Source organism: Urocitellus parryii, chromosome 16, assembly GCF_045843805.1.
Source record: "Urocitellus parryii isolate mUroPar1 chromosome 16, mUroPar1.hap1, whole genome shotgun sequence".
In the NCBI taxonomy this organism is placed as follows: Eukaryota; Metazoa; Chordata; class Mammalia; order Rodentia; family Sciuridae; genus Urocitellus; species Urocitellus parryii.
The window spans coordinates 17,325,703-17,331,426 of record NC_135546.1 but is presented as its reverse complement, the minus strand read 5'-3'; positions in this window follow the sequence as shown (position 1 = coordinate 17,331,426).

The window sequence follows — 5,724 nt, the reverse complement described above, 5'->3', positions numbered from 1 at the left end:
GGACCTTCTAGAACCTTCCGTCAGCCTGGGCAGTGCCTCACCAGATCAGGAGAGGAACCCGGGGCCCAGGGTCACACAGCCACTTCCCTGTCTGGGGCTGACGGAGGCCACACCTGCTGCCCATGGTGGTGACTGTTCCTCTGTCGCCGAGGCTGGCCTCCAACTCACGATCCTCCTGCCTCAGCCTCCAGAGCTGCTGGGATGACCGGCGTGGGCCGCCCGGCCGGGCCACACATTTTGCTTATCTGATTTAATAGAAAGGAGCACGGAAAGCGCTTCATTTGGGGACCCACCCGGGGTTTTCTGTCACCACTGAGACGTTCTGGTGATGATCTCAGTCCCCTACGTTTTTTTATTTGCAAACAGGATTTCGCAAAGTCGCCTAAGCGGACCTCCCATTGGCCATCCTCCTGCCCATCCATCACTGGCTGATCCTATACCAGCTCCTTTATCTGTCTGAGCCCATTTTTCCCCCGTCTGTAATATGGGAACAACAACAAAAAATCCCATCACCTGGGCTGGCGAGAATAAAACAGGGGAGTACTATACAGCTGTGAAAAGGAATGGATGGGACCTACCCATTACCAGCGCAAAAGAACCTCAGGAACATGAGTGGAGGGAGCAAAGCAGGTTCCAGAAGGATGCGTCCAGCACAAACCTCTGTGCGTGAACAGTGACAGAGCGCTGGCCTGGCATAGACAAGGCCCTGGGTTCAATCCCCAATAATGCAAAAAAACAAAAACAAAAAACAAAAAAAAAAAAAACCACAAAAATCAGAAAATACATAAAGACAAAAAACACAGGACAACTGGGACCGATCATTCCTAGGTACAGATATAGGTATCAATAGTAAAAGAATCAAAATTGTACTCCAGGCCGGGCACAGTGGCCCACGCCTGTCATCCCAGCAGCTCGGGAGGCTGAGGCAGGAGGATCGCCCGTTGGAGGCCAGCCTCCATAATCCGTTGAGAGACAGAGATCCTCAGCCATTCTTCGAGACCCTGTCTCTAAATTAAAAATAAAAAGGGCTGGGGACGGGGCTCAGGGGTTAAGCACCCCCCTGGGTTCCATCCCCAGGACCAAAAAAACAGAAAGAAAATGGAGGCTCAAAGCACGGAGGACCCGGAGCCAGGCCTATGGCGAGGCCTTGCACAGAGACTCTGGGCGCTCGGGATCGCCCAGGGCCTCCCTCCTCCACGGGCCAGAGACCTCCCAGGCCCAGGGCCTCCTGTCCCTGGGAGGAAGTGGCCTGGTCCTGGGCTGAAGGTCAGCCGTGTGACCGATTAGTGGGTCCTGCGGGTGGCACCGGAGGGATTTCCAGGGATTGCCCTGGAGCCAGTGTCTCCGGACTCCCCTCCCTCCCTGGAGGGTGGGGGACGGAGAGGCCAGGCCCCTGGGGGGTCACAGGGGGTCACTGTGGGCGTGCCTCGGGGCTGGTGGCCTCTGGCTGCACTAAACCTGAGGTTCTCCTCGCAGAAGGCACTTCCCCATTTTCAAAGAAGGAGGCCCCAGGTGAAGTCCACGGCCAAATGCATGGGCCAGCTCCAGAGCAAGACCCGGGGGACACTTCGAATCCTCTCGGCAATTCAGGAGGCTGAGGCAGGAGGATCGACAAGTGGAGGCCAGACTTGGCAATTGAGGGAGGCCCTAAAAAAAAAAAAGAAGAAGAAGAAGAAGAAGGAGGAGGAGGAGGAGGGCCGGGGAGGTGGCTCAGTGGTTAGGTCCGAGCCCTATTTTGTATTTTATTTAGAGACAGCGCCTCACGGAGTTGGTTAGGGCCTCGCTAAATGGCTGAGGCTGGCCTCCAACTTTAGGATCCTCTGGCCTCAGCCTCCGGGATCACAAGGGGGCACCCCTCATTTTATAGACGGGACAAACTGAGACTCATCGGGGGCGGGGGAGGGGGCCTGATCCTAGGTCTAAGGTCACAGCAAACCTACGGTCACCGGAGCCCACACCTCTGCCCCGCAGCTGGGAAATACACCGGGACCTTCCCAGCAGGACTGTGCGTCCTGGGGACAATCCGTCGCCCTTTCTGAGCCCGTTTTCTTGTGGAGGTGCCTGAGATCCTGTAAGGACTGAGGGACCCTGGCCATCGGGGAGCAGTGGGTAGCGGGGAGGGGACTCCACCCAGACTCCAGATGACCAGTCCCCAGGGCCCAATCAGACCTGCCTTGGGTCAGGCCATAAGTGGGAACAGGCTCTCCCCGGCCTCTCCCCGGCCTCTCCCCGGCCTCTGCCCGCCTCTTGGCTTTGTGGATTGTCTGGGAGCTGAGAATATTTTGAATTGTTGTGTTTGGGAGGGAGGAAAAAAAACAAATACTAAGAAAGCACACACCCAGAGGCCTCCGCAAGAATGCCAAGGGATCCGGGCCGCCTGGGGACGTCTGGGCCACTGCGAGGCCAGGGGTGTGGGGCTCAGAGGGGACATCGACCACCTGGAGAATTTATTTACAAAAAAGGGGGTGGAGATGGGAGCCGTGGTCTTGGACCACACCTGGACCACGGAGCCACGTCCCTAGCCCTTTTTATTTTTTTTCGGTCTGGAGACAGGGTCTGTGTCAATGGTGGAGGCTGGCCTCCCACGGGCGATCCTCCTGCCTCAGCCTCCAGAGTGGCTGGGATGACAGGTGTGCCCCACGCCCGGTGTCTCCCGGGTGACTGCCGTGGGCAGCCGTGTGTGAGCACTGGTTCTTAGACCTGGACCGCATCAGGAAACCCCTGGAGCGCTGGACAGAGGTTCAGAAGCTCAGAGCTGTCGGTTTCAGGGGCTCAGGAGGCTGAGGCAGGAGGATCGCAAGGTGGAGGCCAGCCTCTGCAAAAGCGAGGCCCTGAGCCACTCAGGGAGACCCTGTCTCTCAATAAAATACAGAATAGGCCTGGGGACGGGGCTCCGTGGCGGAGGGCCCCTGAGTTCCATCCCTGGTGCCTAAAAAAAAATATGGAAATTCAGCAGCTCAGTCCCACCCCGCGACCTGCTGAGTGGAATCTGCCTGTTAATTAGCAACCCCCCACCGCGCCCCTAGGAAGTGAAATGCACTTTTCCCCTGGGGGAGGGCAGGGCAGGGTGCAGCCAGGTCACACCCTGGGTATGTGGGGTCCTTTGCTGCAGATGAGGAAACTGAGGCCAAGAGAGAGGCCGGGTTGGAGCCACTGAGGATCTTCTCCAGGTGACAGGAGAGGGGGGACTGTCATGACGCGCGGGGCTGGTCCCCTCCCCTCCAGCTCTCCTTTTGCTGTCTGTGGGGGCAGCTGGGCGCTCCCCGAGGCTGCAGGCCCCGCCCACCGCGCCTGCGCAGTCTCGCGGTGCAAACAGGCTGAGGCAGGAGGGTCTCGCTCAGAGCCAACCCTGAGGAAGACAGACGGGGATTTTTTTTCTTTTTGGGGGGGTACCAGGGATGGAACCCCGGAGTGCTTCACCCCTGAGCCCCGTCCCCAGCCCCTTTTAATATTTTATTGAGAGACAGGGTCTCGCTGAGTGGCTCAGGGCCTCGCTCAGTGGCGGAGGCTGGCCTCCACCTTGCGATCCTCCTGCCTCAGCCTCCCGAGCCGCTGGGATGGCAGGCGGTGCGTGGCCTCTGGTGTGGACAGACCATCTCATCTGAAATTGCCAGACTGTTTCCCAAGGAGGGTGCTGGGGTGGAGGTGGCCTGGTGGTGACCTGGGGTGGCCCTGGAGCAGGTGGGCAGCTGCCCCTTCAGGGAGCACACGGTGGACGTGCTAATGTCCTGCAGCCCGTGGATCTGCGTCTCCCACTGTCACCTGCCCCGTCTGGCCCTGGAGCCCTGTTTGCTGTTTCCACCGAGAGAGAGGAGGAAGTGAGCTTTGGGGACTTGCCACTGGCAGACCACATCCGGCCACGGTTTCCCAAGGTCCTCTGCGCTCCCAGGGCCCAGGCTGGGCACCCAGAGGGAGCCCTGCGTCCTGGGGGGTTCCGTCTGCAGCTCCGAGTGGGGCTGAGACCCAGGCTGTCGGCGTCCATGGGCACCGGGCTTTGGAGGGGGGGGGACAGCAGAAATCAGAACCCACACCACCAGGGTCCCTCGACCCCTGAGCCCTGTCCCCAGCCCTATTTTGCATTTTATTGAGAGACAGGGTCTCCCTGAGTGGCTTAGGGCCTCGATTTGGCTGAGGCTGGCCTCCCACTTGCGATCCTCCTGCCTCAGCCTCCCGAGCCACTGGGATGACAGGCGTGGGCCAAAGCGCCCAGCATCCGGGGCCTCGTTCATGCTGAGAACCTGAGCCGCAACCTGGGCTTGGGTTCATTATCTAGCAATCGCCCCTAAAATGGACCCAAATCCACCCCCCCCCCAGAACCAGAAGATTTGGATTCTAGTCCTCTTACTCACCGACCGAGTGACCCAAGGCACATTGCTTCACTTCTCTGTGACTTTCTTACTTCTTCATTAAAATGGGTGTGTGTGTGTGGGGGGGGGGGGATCAGAATGCTGCTGTATTTAAATGCACTGAAGCTGGGCATGACATCAGCCATGGTCCGCCTTTCCCAGAATCCCGACCATTCAGGAGGCTGAGGCAGGAGGATCGCAAATTGGAGGCCAGCCTCAACCACTTGGCAAAACCCCTGTCTCCAAATTAAAAAAAAAAAAAAGAAAAAGAAAAGAAAGAAAGAATGGGGATGTGGCTGCTGCTGGGTAGAGCTCCGGGTTCTGTCCCCAGCTCTGCCAAATGAAAGTAAATAACAGAAATGCACTGAACTGTGCCGAGCATATGGTTAGGACGCGCTATAAAAAGGGCATGTTCAATCAGATAAATGCAGCCAGGCGTGGTGGCTTGGTGGCGCACACCTGGAGTCTCAGTCACTCGGGAGACGAAGGTACTAAGATGTGGCGTGAGCCCGGGGAACATATTCAGAACCCCCATCTCAGAACGGAATAAATAGAATAAAACACAGCACCTGTTTGTTGAGCATCTACTACGAGCCAGACTTGTGACAAGCTCCTGGATTCAAAGCAAGGACCAGATCCATCCCGATGGTCCCCAAGTGTGCACCTGGGGGTCCCTAGAGAAGGGTACAGAAGGCACTGGGCGAGGGCCACGAGGGGACAGTGCGTCGTGGTGCTGGCTAGAGCTGGTATTGCCACCAACCCCGGGGGCTTGCTGAGGATGCCCAGGAGAGCGGTGCACAGAAGGAGGCAGAAAACGTTGGGGGATCAGAGAGGGAAAAGACTTTGCCATAGGTCACACAGCGCCTCCTTGGTCCCCGCCAGGGTGTGGATGCGCAGGATGGTCTCTGAGGAGCTGCTCATTCCAATAAGAGCAGTAATAAGGGCGCCGTCTACGGCTCCATTTAAAAATAGTCGCATTAACTGACACTCGCTTGGCACTTCTTGGGTGCCAGGAGCGGTTCTGAGCTCTTTGAGCGGTTCAGCTTGCCTCTCTTCTCTCTTGGCTGCCCGGGCGGGAGATACTTGCCACCGTTTTTTTGGTGTCTATTTTAGAGGAGGAAAAGCAAGGCACAGAGACTCTGAGTGATTTGCCCAGAGTCACACAGCCATGGCAAAGCTACGATTCTGGAACGTCACCTCCCTCCACAGCCCCCAGACCCTGGGGATGCAATCTGGGGTGGGGTGGGGGCACTTTGCTCTTTAGCCACATCCCCAGCCCTTTTGACTTTTTTTTTTTTTTTTTTTGTAAATTTTGACACAGGGTCCTGCTACATGGCTCTGCCTGGACTAGAATTGGGAACCTTCCTGACTCGGACTC